Genomic DNA, 16,892 nt, shown 5'->3' with positions numbered 1-16,892 from the left:
GCTTCCTCCAGGGTCTCATGATGGGAATACACCATGAGATTTTTTGGCAGATAGTTGGTTCGATAGATAATTTAATGCATATCCGATCTGATTTTCGATCAGAAAATCGATCGGAAAAGCGATCGGACAGTAGGTGCTGCACTCAGTGGTATCAGAGCAATGGAACAAAAGTCAGTACTGTTTTGCGTTCTTCCTTATGGAACTGAGAATGGCTGCCAACATGCAGCATATCCCCAAATGATAAACATGTTGATGGCACAGTAATTAACCGTGTTAAAATGGTGAAAAAAATGAAAAAAGGTGAAAAAAGTGAAAAATGGTGAAAAAAGTGAAAAATGGTGAAAAAGTGAAAAATGGTGAAAAAAGTGAAAAAACGTGAAAAATGGTGAAAAAGTGAAAAATGGTTAAAAAAGTGAAAAATGGTTAAAAAAGTGAAAAATGGTGAAAACCGTGAAAAATGGTGAAAAAGTGAAAAACGGTTAAAATGGTGAAAAAAGGTGAAAACCGTGAAAAATGGTGAAAAAGTGAAAAATGGTGAAAAAAGTGAAAAAAGGTGAAAAAAGTGAAAAATGGTGAAAAAGTTAAAAAAGGTGAAAAACGTGAAAAATGGTGAAAAAGTGAAAAATGGTTTAAAAAGTGAAAAATGGTGAAAAAAGTGAAAAAAGGTGAAAAACGTGAAAAATGGTGAAAAAAGTGAAAAAAGGTGAAAAACGTGAAAAATGGTGAAAAGTGAAAAATGGTTTAAAAAGTGAAAAAAGTGAAAAAGTGGAAAAATGGTGAAAAACGTGAAAAATGGTGAAAAAGTAAAAAATGGTGAAAAAAGTGAAAAAGGTGAAAAATGGTGAAAAAGTGAAAATGGTGAAAAAAGTGAAAAAAGGTGAAAAACGTGAAAAATGGTGAAAAAGTGAAAAATGGTGAAAAAAGTGAAAAAAGGTGAAAAACGTTAAAAATGGTGAAAAAGTGAAAAATGGTTATAAAAGTGAAAAATGGTGAAAACCGTGAAAAATGGTGAAAAAGTGAAAAATGGTGAAAAAAGTGAAAAAAGGTGAAAAACGTGAAAAATGGTGAAAAAGTGAAAAATGGTGAAAAAAGGTGAAAAACGTGAAAAATGGTGAAAAAGTGAAAAATGGTGAAAAAAGGTGAAAAAAGTGAAAAAGTGAATAAAGGTGAAAAAAGGTGAAAAAGGTGAAAAAAGTGAAAAACGGTGAAAAAAATGAAAAATGGTGAAAACCGTGACAAATGGAGAAAAAAGTGAAAAATGGTGAAAAAAATGAAAAAAGGTGAAAAACGTGAAAAATGGTGAAAAAGTGAAAAATGGTGAAAAAAGTGAAAAAAGGTGAAAAAGTGAAAAATGGATTAAAAAGTGAAAAAAGTTGAAAAAAGGTGAAAAACGTTAAAAATGGTGAAAAAGTGAAAAATGGTTATAAAAGTGAAAAATGGTGAAAACCGTGAAAAATGGTGAAAAAGTGAAAAATGGTGAAAAAAGTGAAAAAAGGTGAAAAACGTGAAAAATGGTGAAAAAGTGAAAAATGGTGAAAAAAGGTGAAAAACGTGAAAAATGGTGAAAAGGTGAAAAATGGTGAAAAAAGGTGAAAAAAGTGAAAAAGTGAATAAAGGTGAAAAAAGGTGAAAAAGGTGAAAAAAGTGAAAAACGGTGAAAAAAAATGAAAAATGGTGAAAAAGTGAAAAAACGTGTAAAAGGTGAAAAAAGGTGAAAAACGGTGAAAAAAATGAAAAATGGTGAAAACCGTGACAAATGGAGAAAAAAGTGAAAAATGGTGAAAAAAATGAAAAAAGGTGAAAAACGTGAAAAATGGTGAAAAAGTGAAAAATGGTGAAAAAAGTGAAAAAAGGTGAAAAAGTGAAAAATGGATTAAAAAGTGAAAAAAGTTGAAAAATGGTGAAAAAGTGGAAAAGAGGTGAAAAACGGTGAAAAAAGTGAAAAAAGGTGAAAAACGGTGAAAAAAGTGAAAAATGGTGAAAAAGTTAAAAATGGTGAAAAATGGTGAAACCGTGAAAAATGGTGAAAAAAGTGAAAAACGCTGAAAAAAGTGAAAAAGGTGAAAAAAGTGAAAAAAGGTGAAAAACGTGAAAATTGGTGAAAAAGTGAAAAATGGTGAAAAAAGTGAAAAAGGTGAAAAACGTGAAAAATGGTGAAAAAGTGAAAAATGGTGAAAAAAGTGAAAAAAGGTGAACACCGTGGAAAATGGTGAAAAAAGTGAAAAATGGTGAAAAAAGTGAAAAAGGTGAAAAACGTGAAAAATGGTGAAAAAAGTGAAAAAAGGTGAAAAACGTGAAAAATGGTGAAAAAGTGAAAAATGGTGAAAAAAGGTGAAAAAAGTGAAAAATGGTGAAAAAGTGAAAAATGGTGAAAAAAGGTGAAAAAAGTGAAAACGTGAATAAAGGTGAAAAAAGGTGAAAAAGGTGAAAAAAGTGAAAAACGGTGAAAAAAGGTGAAAAAGGTGAAAAAGGTGAAAAAAGTGAAAAACGTGAATAAAGTGAAAAATGGTGAAAACCGTGAAAAATGTTGAAAAAAGTGAAAAATGGTGAAAAAAGTGAAAAAAGGTGAAAAACGTGAAAAATGGTGAAAAAGTGAAAAATGGTTAAAAAAGTGAAAAAAGGTGAAAAAGTGAAAAATGGATTAAAAAGTGAAAAAAGTTGAAAAATGGTGAAAAAGTGGAAAAGAGGTGAAAAACGGTGAAATAAGTGAAAAAAGGTGAAAAACGGTGAAAAAAGTGAAAAATGGTGAAAAAGTTAAAAATGGTGAAAAATGGTGAAACCGTGAAAAATGGTGAAAAAAGTGAAAAACGCTGAAAAAAGTGAAAAAGGTGAAAAAAGTGAAAAAAGGTGAAAAACGTGAAAATTGGTGAAAAAGTGAAAAATGGTGAAAAAAGTGAAAAAGGTGAAAAACGTGAAAAATGGTGAAAAAGTGAAAAATGGTGAAAAAAGTGAAAAAAGGTGAAAAACGTGAAAAATGGTGAAAAAGTGAAAAATGGTGAAAAAAGGTGAAAAACGTGAAAAATGGTGAAAAAGTGAAAAATGGTGAAAAAAGGTGAAAAAAGTGAAAACGTGAATAAAGGTGAAAAAAGGTGAAAAAGGTGAAAAAAGTGAAAAACGGTGAAAAAAGGTGAAAAAGGTGAAAAAAAGTGAAAAACGGTGAAAAAAAATTAAAAATGGTGAAAAAGTGAAAAAAGGTGAAAAAGGTGAAAAAAGGTGAAAAACGTGAATAAAGTGAAAAATGGTGAAAACCGTGAAAAATGTTGAAAAAAGTGAAAAATGGTGAAAAAAGTGAAAAAAGGTGAAAAATGGTGAAAAAGTGAAAAATGGTTAAAAAAGTGAAAAATAGTGAAAACCGTGAAAAATGGTGAAAAAGTGAAAAACGGTTAAAAAAGTGAAAAAAGGTGAAAACCGTGAAAAATGGTGAAAAAGTGAAAAATGGTGAAAAAAGTGGAAAAAGGTGAAAAACGTGAAAAATGGTGAAAAAGTGAAAAATGGTGAAAAAAGGTGAAAAAAGTGAAAAAGTGAAAAAAGGTGAAAAAAGGTGAAAAAGGTGAAAAAGGTGAAAAAGGTGAAAAAAGTGAAAAACGGTGAAAAAAAGTTAAAAACGGTGAAAAAAAATGAAAATGGTGAAAAGGGTGAAAAAAGGTGAAAAACGTGAATAAAGTGAAAAATGGTGAAAAACGTGAAAAATGGTGAAAAAGTGAAAAATGGTGAAAAAAGTGAAAAACCGTGAAAAATGGTGAAAAAGTGAAAAATGGTTAAAAAAGTGAAAAATGGTTAAAAAAGTGAAAAATGGTGAAAACCGTGAAAAATGGTGAAAAAGTGAAAAACGGTTAAAATGGTGAAAAAAGGTGAAAAACGTGAAAAATGGTGAAAAAGTGAAAAATGGTGAAAAAAGTGAAAAACGGTTAAAATGGTGAAAAAAGGTGAAAACCGTGAAAAATGGTGAAAAAGTGAAAAATGGTGAAAAAAGTGAAAAAAGGTGAAAAACGTGAAAAATGGTGAAAAAGTGAAAAATGGTGAAAAAAGTGAAAAATGGTGAAAAAAGTGAAAAAAGGTGAAAAACGTGAAAAAGGTGAAAAAAGTGAAAAACGGTGGAAAAAAAATGAAAAATGGTGAAAAAGTGAAAAAAGGTTAAAAAGGTGAAAAAAGGTGAAAAACGAGAATAAAGTGAAAAATGGTGAAAACTGAAAAATGGTGAAAAAGTTAAAAAAATGGTGAAAAAAGTGAAAAAAGGTGAAAAATGGTGAAAAAGTGAAAAATGGTGAAAAAAGGTGAAAACGTGAAAAATGGTGAAAAAGTGAAAAATGGTGAAAAAAGGTGAAAAAAGTGAAAACGTGAATAAAGCTGAAAAAAGGTGAAAAAGGTGAAAAAAGGTGAAAAACGAGAATAAAGTGAAAAATGGTGAAAACTGAAAAATAGTGAAAAAGTTAAAAAAATGGTGAAAAAAGTGAAAAAAGGTGAAAAATGGTGAAAAAGTGAAAAATGGTGAAAAAAAGTGAAAAACCGTGAAAAATGGTGAAAAAGTGAAAAATGGTTAAAAAAGTGAAAAATGGTTAAAAAAGTGAAAAATGGTGAAAACCGTGAAAAATGGTGAAAAAGTGAAAAACGGTTAAAATGGTGAAAAAAGGTGAAAAACGTGAAAAATGGTGAAAAAGTGAAAAATGGTGAAAAAAGTGAAAAACGGTTAAAATGGTGAAAAAAGGTGAAAAACGTGAAAAATGGTGAAAAAGTGAAAAATGGTGAAAAAAGTAAAAAAAGGTGAAAAACGTGAAAAATGGTGAAAAAGTGAAAAATGGTGAAAAAAGTGAAAAATGGTGAAAAAAGTGAAAAAAGGTGAAAAACGTGAAAAAGGTGAAAAAAGTGAAAAACGGTGGAAAAAAATGAAAAATGGTGAAAAAGTGAAAAAAGGTTAAAAAGGTGAAAAAAGGTGAAAAACGAGAATAAAGTGAAAAATGGTGAAAACTGTGAAAAATGGTGAAAAAGTTAAAAAAATGGTGAAAAAAGTGAAAAAAGGTGAAAAATGGTGAAAAAGTGAAAAATGGTGAAAAAAGGTGAAAAAGGTGAAAAATGGTGAAAAAGTGAAAAATGGTGAAAAAAGGTGAAAAAAGTGAAAACGTGAATAAAGCTGAAAAAAGGTGAAAAAGGTGAAAAAAGTGAAAAACGGTGAAAAAAAATGAAAAATGGTGAAAAAGTGAAAAAACGTGAAAAAGGTGAAAAAAGGTGAAAAACGGTGAAAAAAATGAAAAATGGTGAAAACCGTGAAAAATGGAGAAAAAAGTGAAAAATGGTGAAAAAAGTGAAAAAAGGTGAAAAACGTGAAAAATGGTGAAAAAGTGAAAAATGGTGAAAAAAGTGAAAAAAGGTGAAAAAGTGAAAAATGGATTAAAAAGTGAAAAAAGTTGAAAAATGGTGAAAAAGTGGAAAAAAGGTGAAAAACGGTGAAAAAAGTGAAAAAAGGTGAAAAACGGTGAAAAAAGTGAAAAGGTGAAAAAGTTAAAAATGGTGAAAAATGGTGAAAACGTGAAAAATGGTGAAAAAAGTGAAAAACGCTGAAAAAAGTGAAAAAATGTGAAAACCGTGAAAAATGGTGAAAAAAGTGAAAAAAGGTGAAAAACTTGAAAATTGGTGAAAAAGTGAAAAATGGTGAAAAAAGTGAAAAAAGGTGAAAACCGTGAAAAATGGTGAAAAAAGTGAAAAATGGTGAAAAAAGTGAAAAAGGTGAAAAACGTGAAAAATGGTGAAAAAGTGAAAAATGGTGAAAAAAGTGAAAAAAGGTGAAAACCGTGAAAAATGGTGAAAAAAGTGAAAAATGGTGAAAAAGTGAAAAATGGTGAAAAAAGTGAAAAAAGGTTAAAAAACGTGAAAAATGGTGAAAAAGTGAAAATGGTTTAAAAAGTGAACAAAGGTGAAAAACGTGAAAAATGGTGAAAAATTGAAAAAAGGTGAATAAAGTGAAAAAAGTGAAAAAGTGGAAAAATGGTGAAAAACGTGAAAAATGGTGAAAAAGTAAAAAAAATGGTGAAAAAAGTGAAGAAGGTGAACAAAGTGAAAAATGGTGAAAAAGTGGAAAGCCAGTACTGTCAAGTGTTTTCTCTTTCCGCGGTAATGAGAATAGGTGCATACATGCAGCATGTCCCCAGTTGATTACTTGTTGATGGCACAAATATCAACCACTCAACATTCCACTCATACACACCTCATTTTAAAAGCACACAAAGAATTGATATCAAGAAGGTAGTGTGGCCGAGCGGTCTAAGGCGCTGGATTTAGGCTCCAGTCTCTTTGGAGGCGTGGGTTCAAATCCCACCACTGCCAGTCTACAACTTCTATCTTGCCTCGCAGGTCTGTTGTGGATCTCCTACATCCCTTCATCAACAACAAAAAAGCTCAAATACTTCTCTTTTCCTCCATCAGCTTGCACAACAACATGAATGAGGCTTTCCCAGCACCACACTTTCTTTCACCGCTACAAAGGAATACAGTTTAGAAAAAAAGTGCTTACAATGGCTTAAGACCTTTACATGCACTTTTCCACTGGATTCTGACAATGTGCCACAGCTCATAACTCCTGGCTGTGGAGGACCTTTTGACAGCAACAGTGGCAACAGATAGGACTCTCTACAAAGTAAACAGGGCAAAGATCTCATTTAGATGACTGAGGTGAGATCTGCCCCTATTACCCAATAGTAGGCAAATGTTTCCTCTCAATTGTAGGTGAATGGGATTTTAGGTATACGTGCAATAGCATCTATTCCAGTGCTACGGGCTACATTGTACATTGTACGTAAGTGGACAATTGTGCTTTTTTTAGACAGGTGACATTACTTTTGCATAAAAGCTGATACATTAACTACGTGGGCAGTTAGGGGTTCGAGAGGATGTCTTTTATTGTACGCTAGGCCAAAGCAGGTTTTCTCAACCAGGGTTCCCTGGAAGCCCAAGCTTCCTTCAGGACTTTTCAGGGGTTCCCTGGCATTTTCCCCACTTGCCCCAGTAAGGTCGGTTTCCTTGAGATGCAAAAATTATTTGAAGGCTTCCTCCAGGGTCTCATGATGGGAATACACCATGAGATTTTTTGGCAGATAGTTGGTTCAATAGATAATTTAATGCATATCCGATCTGATTTTCGATCGGAAAATTGATCGGAAAAGCGATCGGACAGTAGGTGCTGCACTCAGTGGTATCAGAGCAATGGAACACAAGTCAGTATTGTTATGCGTTCTTCCTTATGGAACTGAGAATGGCTGCCAGCATGCAGCATATCCCCAGATGATAACCTGTTGATGGCACAGTAATTAACCGCTTAACCTTTGACTCTTGAAAAACGTGTCTTAAAGCACGCAAGAGTAGACATCCGCAGGGTAGTGTGGCCGAGTGGTCTAAGGCGCTGGATTAAGGCTCCAGTCTCCTCGGAGGCGTGGGTTCAAATCCCACCACTGCCAGCCTTTAACTTCTCGCTTGCTTGACAAGGATATACTATGTAGGAAAGATAAGGCCTCAGCTCCTCTGGCTTTAACACTTGCTCAAATACTTGTCCAAGCTTATACATCAGGGCCACTTGAGGAGCTTATCTTGGTCAGAAAAGGTTACATTTGAGAAGACTAATCCATTGATTCTGCTGTGGCATAGAGTGCTTTACCTGCACTTTCCTAGGTGCTGTCATCAGAGGCATAGAACCAAAGCCAGTACTGTCAAGTGTTTTCTCTTTCTGCGGTTTTGAGAATAGGTGCATACATGCAGCATGTCCCCAGTTGATTACTTGTTGATGGCACAATAATGAACCACTTAACATTCCACTCATACACACCTCATTTTAAAAGCACACAAAAGATCGATATCGGCAAGGTAGTGTGGCCGAGCGGTCTAAGGCGCTGGATTAAGGCTCCAGTCTCCTCGGAGGCGTGGGTTCAAATCCCACCACTGCCAGTCTACAACTTCTATCTTGCCTCGCAGGCCTCTTGTGGATCTACTACGTCCCTTCATCAACAACAAGAAAGCTCAAATACTTCTCTTTTCCTCCATCAGCTTGCACAACAACATGAATGAGGCTTTCCCAGCACCACACTTTCTTTCACCGCTACAAAGGAATACAGTTTAGAAAAAAAAGTGCTTACAATGGCTTAAGACCTTTACATGCACTTTTCCACTGGATTCTGACAATGTGCCACAGCTCATAACTCCTGGCTGTGGAGGACCTTTTGACAGCAACAGTGGCAACAGATAGGACTCTCTACAAAGTAAACAGGGCAAAGATCTCATTTAGATGACTGAGGTGAGATCTGCCCCTATTACCCAATAGTAGGCAAATGTTTCCTCTCAATTGTAGGTGAATGGGATTTTAGGTATACGTGCAATAGCATCTATTCCAGTGCTACGGGCTACATTGTACATTGTACGTAAGTGGACAATTGTGCTTTTTTTAGACAGGTGACATTACTTTTGCATAAAAGCTGATACATTAACTACGTGGGCAGTTAGGGGTTCGAGAGGATGTCTTTTATTGTACGCTAGGCCAAAGCAGGTTTTCTCAACCAGGGTTCCCTGGAAGCCCAAGCTTCCTTCAGGACTTTTCAGGGGTTCCCTGGCATTTTCCCCACTTGCCCCAGTAAGGTCGGTTTCCTTGAGATGCAAAAATTATTTGAAGGCTTCCTCCAGGGTCTCATGATGGGAATACACCATGAGATTTTTTGGCAGATAGTTGGTTCAATAGATAATTTAATGCATATCCGATCTGATTTTCGATTGGAAAATTGATCGGAAAAGCGATCGGACAGTAGGTGCTGCACTCAGTGGTATCAGAGCAATGGAACACAAGTCAGTATTGTTATGCGTTCTTCCTTATGGAACTGAGAATGGCTGCCAGCATGCAGCATATCCCCAGATGATAACCTGTTGATGGCACAGTAATTAACCGCTTAACCTTTGACTCTTGAAAAACGTGTCTTAAAGCACGCAAGAGTAGACATCCGCAGGGTAGTGTGGCCGAGTGGTCTAAGGCGCTGGATTAAGGCTCCAGTCTCCTTGGAGGCGTGGGTTCAAATCCCACCACTGCCAGCCTTTAACTTCTCGCTTGCTTGACAAGGATATACTATGTAGGAAAGATAAGGCCTCAGCTCCTCTGGCTTTAACACTTGCTCAAATACTTGTCCAAGCTTATACATCAGGGCCACTTGAGGAGCTTATCTTGGTCAGAAAAGGTTACATTTGAGAAGACTAATCCATTGATTCTGCTGTGGCATAGAGTGCTTTACCTGCACTTTCCTAGGTGCTGTCATCAGAGGCATAGAACCAAAGCCAGTACTGTCAAGTGTTTTCTCTTTCTGCGGTTTTGAGAATAGGTGCATACATGCAGCATGTCCCCAGTTGATTACTTGTTGATGGCACAATAATGAACCACTTAACATTCCACTCATACACACCTCATTTTAAAAGCACACAAAAGATCGATATCGGCAAGGTAGTGTGGCCGAGCGGTCTAAGGCGCTGGATTAAGGCTCCAGTCTCCTCGGAGGCGTGGGTTCAAATCCCACCACTGCCAGTCTACAACTTCTATCTTGCCTCGCAGGCCTCTTGTGGATCTACTACGTCCCTTCATCAACAACAAGAAAGCTCAAATACTTCTCTTTTCCTCCATCAGCTTGCACAACAACATGAATGAGGCTTTCCCAGCACCACACTTTCTTTCACCGCTACAAAGGAATACAGTTTAGAAAAAAAAGTGCTTACAATGGCTTAAGACCTTTACATGCACTTTTCCACTGGATTCTGACAATGTGCCACAGCTCATAACTCCTGGCTGTGGAGGACCTTTTGACAGCAACAGTGGCAACAGATAGGACTCTCTACAAAGTAAACAGGGCAAAGATCTCATTTAGATGACTGAGGTGAGATCTGCCCCTATTACCCAATAGTAGGCAAATGTTTCCTCTCAATTGTAGGTGAATGGGATTTTAGGTATACGTGCAATAGCATCTATTCCAGTGCTACGGGCTACATTGTACATTGTACGTAAGTGGACAATTGTGCTTTTTTTAGACAGGTGACATTACTTTTGCATAAAAGCTGATACATTAACTACGTGGGCAGTTAGGGGTTCGAGAGGATGTCTTTTATTGTACGCTAGGCCAAAGCAGGTTTTCTCAACCAGGGTTCCCTGGAAGCCCAAGCTTCCTTCAGGACTTTTCAGGGGTTCCCTGGCATTTTCCCCACTTGCCCCAGTAAGGTCGGTTTCCTTGAGATGCAAAAATTATTTGAAGGCTTCCTCCAGGGTCTCATGATGGGAATACACCATGAGATTTTTTGGCAGATAGTTGGTTCAATAGATAATTTAATGCATATCCGATCTGATTTTCGATTGGAAAATTGATCGGAAAAGCGATCGGACAGTAGGTGCTGCACTCAGTGGTATCAGAGCAATGGAACACAAGTCAGTATTGTTATGCGTTCTTCCTTATGGAACTGAGAATGGCTGCCAGCATGCAGCATATCCCCAGATGATAACCTGTTGATGGCACAGTAATTAACCGCTTAACCTTTGACTCTTGAAAAACGTGTCTTAAAGCACGCAAGAGTAGACATCCGCAGGGTAGTGTGGCCGAGTGGTCTAAGGCGCTGGATTAAGGCTCCAGTCTCCTTGGAGGCGTGGGTTCAAATCCCACCACTGCCAGCCTTTAACTTCTCGCTTGCTTGACAAGGATATACTATGTAGGAAAGATAAGGCCTCAGCTCCTCTGGCTTTAACACTTGCTCAAATACTTGTCCAAGCTTATACATCAGGGCCACTTGAGGAGCTTATCTTGGTCAGAAAAGGTTACATTTGAGAAGACTAATCCATTGATTCTGCTGTGGCATAGAGTGCTTTACCTGCACTTTCCTAGGTGCTGTCATCAGAGGCATAGAACCAAAGCCAGTACTGTCAAGTGTTTTCTCTTTCTGCGGTTTTGAGAATAGGTGCATACATGCAGCATGTCCCCAGTTGATTACTTGTTGATGGCACAATAATGAACCACTTAACATTCCACTCATACACACCTCATTTTAAAAGCACACAAAAGATCGATATCGGCAAGGTAGTGTGGCCGAGCGGTCTAAGGCGCTGGATTAAGGCTCCAGTCTCCTCGGAGGCGTGGGTTCAAATCCCACCACTGCCAGTCTACAACTTCTATCTTGCCTCGCAGGCCTCTTGTGGATCTACTACGTCCCTTCATCAACAACAAGAAAGCTCAAATACTTCTCTTTTCCTCCATCAGCTTGCACAACAACATGAATGAGGCTTTCCCAGCACCACACTTTCTTTCACCGCTACAAAGGAATACAGTTTAGAAAAAAAAGTGCTTACAATGGCTTAAGACCTTTACATGCACTTTTCCACTGGATTCTGACAATGTGCCACAGCTCATAACTCCTGGCTGTGGAGGACCTTTTGACAGCAACAGTGGCAACAGATAGGACTCTCTACAAAGTAAACAGGGCAAAGATCTCATTTAGATGACTGAGGTGAGATCTGCCCCTATTACCCAATAGTAGGCAAATGTTTCCTCTCAATTGTAGGTGAATGGGATTTTAGGTATACGTGCAATAGCATCTATTCCAGTGCTACGGGCTACATTGTACATTGTACGTAAGTGGACAATTGTGCTTTTTTTAGACAGGTGACATTACTTTTGCATAAAAGCTGATACATTAACTACGTGGGCAGTTAGGGGTTCGAGAGGATGTCTTTTATTGTACGCTAGGCCAAAGCAGGTTTTCTCAACCAGGGTTCCCTGGAAGCCCAAGCTTCCTTCAGGACTTTTCAGGGGTTCCCTGGCATTTTCCCCACTTGCCCCAGTAAGGTCGGTTTCCTTGAGATGCAAAAATTATTTGAAGGCTTCCTCCAGGGTCTCATGATGGGAATACACCATGAGATTTTTTGGCAGATAGTTGGTTCAATAGATAATTTAATGCATATCCGATCTGATTTTCGATCGGAAAATTGATCGGAAAAGCGATCGGACAGTAGGTGCTGCACTCAGTGGTATCAGAGCAATGGAACACAAGTCAGTATTGTTATGCGTTCTTCCTTATGGAACTGAGAATGGCTGCCAGCATGCAGCATATCCCCAGATGATAACCTGTTGATGGCACAGTAATTAACCGCTTAACCTTTGACTCTTGAAAAACGTGTCTTAAAGCACGCAAGAGTAGACATCCGCAGGGTAGTGTGGCCGAGTGGTCTAAGGCGCTGGATTAAGGCTCCAGTCTCCTTGGAGGCGTGGGTTCAAATCCCACCACTGCCAGCCTTTAACTTCTCGCTTGCTTGACAAGGATATACTATGTAGGAAAGATAAGGCCTCAGCTCCTCTGGCTTTAACACTTGCTCAAATACTTGTCCAAGCTTATACATCAGGGCCACTTGAGGAGCTTATCTTGGTCAGAAAAGGTTACATTTGAGAAGACTAATCCATTGATTCTGCTGTGGCATAGAGTGCTTTACCTGCACTTTCCTAGGTGCTGTCATCAGAGGCATAGAACCAAAGCCAGTACTGTCAAGTGTTTTCTCTTTCTGCGGTTTTGAGAATAGGTGCATACATGCAGCATGTCCCCAGTTGATTACTTGTTGATGGCACAATAATGAACCACTTAACATTCCACTCATACACACCTCATTTTAAAAGCACACAAAAGATCGATATCGGCAAGGTAGTGTGGCCGAGCGGTCTAAGGCGCTGGATTAAGGCTCCAGTCTCCTCGGAGGCGTGGGTTCAAATCCCACCACTGCCAGTCTACAACTTCTATCTTGCCTCGCAGGCCTCTTGTGGATCTACTACGTCCCTTCATCAACAACAAGAAAGCTCAAATACTTCTCTTTTCCTCCATCAGCTTGCACAACAACATGAATGAGGCTTTCCCAGCACCACACTTTCTTTCACCGCTACAAAGGAATACAGTTTAGAAAAAAAAGTGCTTACAATGGCTTAAGACCTTTACATGCACTTTTCCACTGGATTCTGACAATGTGCCACAGCTCATAACTCCTGGCTGTGGAGGACCTTTTGACAGCAACAGTGGCAACAGATAGGACTCTCTACAAAGTAAACAGGGCAAAGATCTCATTTAGATGACTGAGGTGAGATCTGCCCCTATTACCCAATAGTAGGCAAATGTTTCCTCTCAATTGTAGGTGAATGGGATTTTAGGTATACGTGCAATAGCATCTATTCCAGTGCTACGGGCTACATTGTACATTGTACGTAAGTGGACAATTGTGCTTTTTTTAGACAGGTGACATTACTTTTGCATAAAAGCTGATACATTAACTACGTGGGCAGTTAGGGGTTCGAGAGGATGTCTTTTATTGTACGCTAGGCCAAAGCAGGTTTTCTCAACCAGGGTTCCCTGGAAGCCCAAGCTTCCTTCAGGACTTTTCAGGGGTTCCCTGGCATTTTCCCCACTTGCCCCAGTAAGGTCGGTTTCCTTGAGATGCAAAAATTATTTGAAGGCTTCCTCCAGGGTCTCATGATGGGAATACACCATGAGATTTTTTGGCAGATAGTTGGTTCAATAGATAATTTAATGCATATCCGATCTGATTTTCGATCGGAAAATTGATCGGAAAAGCGATCGGACAGTAGGTGCTGCACTCAGTGGTATCAGAGCAATGGAACACAAGTCAGTATTGTTATGCGTTCTTCCTTATGGAACTGAGAATGGCTGCCAGCATGCAGCATATCCCCAGATGATAACCTGTTGATGGCACAGTAATTAACCGCTTAACCTTTGACTCTTGAAAAACGTGTCTTAAAGCACGCAAGAGTAGACATCCGCAGGGTAGTGTGGCCGAGTGGTCTAAGGCGCTGGATTAAGGCTCCAGTCTCCTCGGAGGCGTGGGTTCAAATCCCACCACTGCCAGCCTTTAACTTCTCGCTTGCTTGACAAGGATATACTATGTAGGAAAGATAAGGCCTCAGCTCCTCTGGCTTTAACACTTGCTCAAATACTTGTCCAAGCTTATACATCAGGGCCACTTGAGGAGCTTATCTTGGTCAGAAAAGGTTACATTTGAGAAGACTAATCCATTGATTCTGCTGTGGCATAGAGTGCTTTACCTGCACTTTCCTAGGTGCTGTCATCAGAGGCATAGAACCAAAGCCAGTACTGTCAAGTGTTTTCTCTTTCTGCGGTTTTGAGAATAGGTGCATACATGCAGCATGTCCCCAGTTGATTACTTGTTGATGGCACAATAATGAACCACTTAACATTCCACTCATACACACCTCATTTTAAAAGCACACAAAAGATCGATATCGGCAAGGTAGTGTGGCCGAGCGGTCTAAGGCGCTGGATTAAGGCTCCAGTCTCCTCGGAGGCGTGGGTTCAAATCCCACCACTGCCAGTCTACAACTTCTATCTTGCCTCGCAGGCCTCTTGTGGATCTACTACGTCCCTTCATCAACAACAAGAAAGCTCAAATACTTCTCTTTTCCTCCATCAGCTTGCACAACAACATGAATGAGGCTTTCCCAGCACCACACTTTCTTTCACCGCTACAAAGGAATACAGTTTAGAAAAAAAAGTGCTTACAATGGCTTAAGACCTTTACATGCACTTTTCCACTGGATTCTGACAATGTGCCACAGCTCATAACTCCTGGCTGTGGAGGACCTTTTGACAGCAACAGTGGCAACAGATAGGACTCTCTACAAAGTAAACAGGGCAAAGATCTCATTTAGATGACTGAGGTGCGATCTGCCCCTATTACCCAATAGTAGGCAAATGTTTCCTCTCAATTGTAGGTGAATGGGATTTTAGGTATACGTGCAATAGCATCTATTCCAGTGCTACGGGCTACATTGTACATTGTACGTAAGTGGACAATTGTGCTTTTTTTAGACAGGTGACATTACTTTTGCATAAAAGCTGATACATTAACTACGTGGGCAGTTAGGGGTTCGAGAGGATGTCTTTTATTGTACGCTAGGCCAAAGCAGGTTTTCTCAACCAGGGTTCCCTGGAAGCCCAAGCTTCCTTCAGGACTTTTCAGGGGTTCCCTGGCATTTTCCCCACTTGCCCCAGTAAGGTCGGTTTCCTTGAGATGCAAAAATTATTTGAAGGCTTCCTCCAGGGTCTCATGATGGGAATACACCATGAGATTTTTTGGCAGATAGTTGGTTCAATAGATAATTTAATGCATATCCGATCTGATTTTCGATTGGAAAATTGATCGGAAAAGCGATCGGACAGTAGGTGCTGCACTCAGTGGTATCAGAGCAATGGAACACAAGTCAGTATTGTTATGCGTTCTTCCTTATGGAACTGAGAATGGCTGCCAGCATGCAGCATATCCCCAGATGATAACCTGTTGATGGCACAGTAATTAACCGCTTAACCTTTGACTCTTGAAAAACGTGTCTTAAAGCACGCAAGAGTAGACATCCGCAGGGTAGTGTGGCCGAGTGGTCTAAGGCGCTGGATTAAGGCTCCAGTCTCCTTGGAGGCGTGGGTTCAAATCCCACCACTGCCAGCCTTTAACTTCTCGCTTGCTTGACAAGGATATACTATGTAGGAAAGATAAGGCCTCAGCTCCTCTGGCTTTAACACTTGCTCAAATACTTGTCCAAGCTTATACATCAGGGCCACTTGAGGAGCTTATCTTGGTCAGAAAAGGTTACATTTGAGAAGACTAATCCATTGATTCTGCTGTGGCATAGAGTGCTTTACCTGCACTTTCCTAGGTGCTGTCATCAGAGGCATAGAACCAAAGCCAGTACTGTCAAGTGTTTTCTCTTTCTGCGGTTTTGAGAATAGGTGCATACATGCAGCATGTCCCCAGTTGATTACTTGTTGATGGCACAATAATGAACCACTTAACATTCCACTCATACACACCTCATTTTAAAAGCACACAAAAGATCGATATCGGCAAGGTAGTGTGGCCGAGCGGTCTAAGGCGCTGGATTAAGGCTCCAGTCTCCTCGGAGGCGTGGGTTCAAATCCCACCACTGCCAGTCTACAACTTCTATCTTGCCTCGCAGGCCTCTTGTGGATCTACTACGTCCCTTCATCAACAACAAAAAAGCTCAAATACTTCTCTTTTCCTCCATCAGCTTGCACAACAACATGAATGAGGCTTTCCCAGCACCACACTTTCTTTCACCGCTACAAAGGAATACAGTTTAGAAAAAAAAGTGCTTACAATGGCTTAAGACCTTTACATGCACTTTTCCACTGGATTCTGACAATGTGCCACAGCTCATAACTCCTGGCTGTGGAGGACCTTTTGACAGCAACAGTGGCAACAGATAGGACTTTCTACAAAGTAAACAGGGCAAAGATCTCATTTAGATGACTGAGGTGAGAGCTGCCCCTATTACCCAATAGTAGGCAAATGTTTCCTCTCAATTGTAGGTGAATTGGATTTTAGGTATACGTGCAATAGCATCTATTCCAGTGCTACGGGCTACATTGTACATTGTACGTAAGTGGACAATTGTGATTTTTTTTAGACAGGTGACATTACTTTTGCATAAAAGCTGATACATTAACTACGTGGGCAGTTAGGGGTTCGAGAGGATGTCTTTTATTGTACGCTAGGCCAAAGCAGGTTTTCTCAACCAGGGTTCCCTGGAAGCCCAAGCTTCCTTCAGGACTTTTCAGGGGTTCCCTGGCATTTTCCCCACTTGCCCCAGTAAGGTCGGTTTCCTTGAGATGCAAAAATTATTTGAAGGCTTCCTCCAGGGTCTCATGATGGGAATACACCATGAGATTTTTTGGCAGATAGTTGGTTCGATAGATAATTTAATGCATATCCGATCTGATTTTCGATCAGAAAATCGATCGGAAAAGCGATCGGACAGTAGGTGCTGCACTCAGTGGTATCAGAGCAATGGAACAAAAGTCAGTACTGTTTT

At 39.1% G+C, this 16,892-nt stretch overlaps 13 non-coding genes across 13 annotated transcripts; all 13 read left to right on the top strand.

Annotated features, from left to right (window-relative positions):
- Window positions 1–6,236: 6,236 nt before the first annotated feature.
- Window positions 6,237–6,318, top strand: TRNAL-UAG (transfer RNA leucine (anticodon UAG)). The gene has a single exon. It is a non-coding gene; the product is annotated as a tRNA-Leu (tRNA).
- Window positions 6,319–7,363: 1,045 nt separating this feature from the next.
- TRNAL-AAG (transfer RNA leucine (anticodon AAG)) lies at window positions 7,364–7,445 on the top strand. The gene has a single exon. It is a non-coding gene; the product is annotated as a tRNA-Leu (tRNA).
- A 402-nt stretch (window positions 7,446–7,847) lies between these two features.
- On the top strand, window positions 7,848–7,929 carry TRNAL-AAG (transfer RNA leucine (anticodon AAG)). The gene has a single exon. It is a non-coding gene; the product is annotated as a tRNA-Leu (tRNA).
- Window positions 7,930–8,975: 1,046 nt separating this feature from the next.
- On the top strand, window positions 8,976–9,057 carry TRNAL-AAG (transfer RNA leucine (anticodon AAG)). Its single transcript has one exon. It is a non-coding gene; the product is annotated as a tRNA-Leu (tRNA).
- A 402-nt stretch (window positions 9,058–9,459) lies between these two features.
- Window positions 9,460–9,541, top strand: TRNAL-AAG (transfer RNA leucine (anticodon AAG)). Its single transcript has one exon. It is a non-coding gene; the product is annotated as a tRNA-Leu (tRNA).
- A 1,046-nt stretch (window positions 9,542–10,587) lies between these two features.
- On the top strand, window positions 10,588–10,669 carry TRNAL-AAG (transfer RNA leucine (anticodon AAG)). The gene has a single exon. It is a non-coding gene; the product is annotated as a tRNA-Leu (tRNA).
- A 402-nt stretch (window positions 10,670–11,071) lies between these two features.
- On the top strand, window positions 11,072–11,153 carry TRNAL-AAG (transfer RNA leucine (anticodon AAG)). The gene has a single exon. It is a non-coding gene; the product is annotated as a tRNA-Leu (tRNA).
- Window positions 11,154–12,199: 1,046 nt separating this feature from the next.
- TRNAL-AAG (transfer RNA leucine (anticodon AAG)) lies at window positions 12,200–12,281 on the top strand. The gene has a single exon. It is a non-coding gene; the product is annotated as a tRNA-Leu (tRNA).
- Window positions 12,282–12,683: 402 nt separating this feature from the next.
- On the top strand, window positions 12,684–12,765 carry TRNAL-AAG (transfer RNA leucine (anticodon AAG)). The gene has a single exon. It is a non-coding gene; the product is annotated as a tRNA-Leu (tRNA).
- Window positions 12,766–13,811: 1,046 nt separating this feature from the next.
- On the top strand, window positions 13,812–13,893 carry TRNAL-AAG (transfer RNA leucine (anticodon AAG)). Its single transcript has one exon. It is a non-coding gene; the product is annotated as a tRNA-Leu (tRNA).
- Window positions 13,894–14,295: 402 nt separating this feature from the next.
- Window positions 14,296–14,377, top strand: TRNAL-AAG (transfer RNA leucine (anticodon AAG)). The gene has a single exon. It is a non-coding gene; the product is annotated as a tRNA-Leu (tRNA).
- A 1,046-nt stretch (window positions 14,378–15,423) lies between these two features.
- Window positions 15,424–15,505, top strand: TRNAL-AAG (transfer RNA leucine (anticodon AAG)). The gene has a single exon. It is a non-coding gene; the product is annotated as a tRNA-Leu (tRNA).
- Window positions 15,506–15,907: 402 nt separating this feature from the next.
- On the top strand, window positions 15,908–15,989 carry TRNAL-AAG (transfer RNA leucine (anticodon AAG)). Its single transcript has one exon. It is a non-coding gene; the product is annotated as a tRNA-Leu (tRNA).
- Window positions 15,990–16,892: the final 903 nt, after the last annotated feature.

The sequence above is a fragment of the Hyperolius riggenbachi genome, chromosome 12 (assembly GCF_040937935.1).
Source record: "Hyperolius riggenbachi isolate aHypRig1 chromosome 12, aHypRig1.pri, whole genome shotgun sequence".
Classification (NCBI taxonomy): domain Eukaryota; kingdom Metazoa; phylum Chordata; class Amphibia; order Anura; family Hyperoliidae; genus Hyperolius; species Hyperolius riggenbachi.
This window is presented reverse-complemented; position numbering and strand designations above follow the sequence as displayed.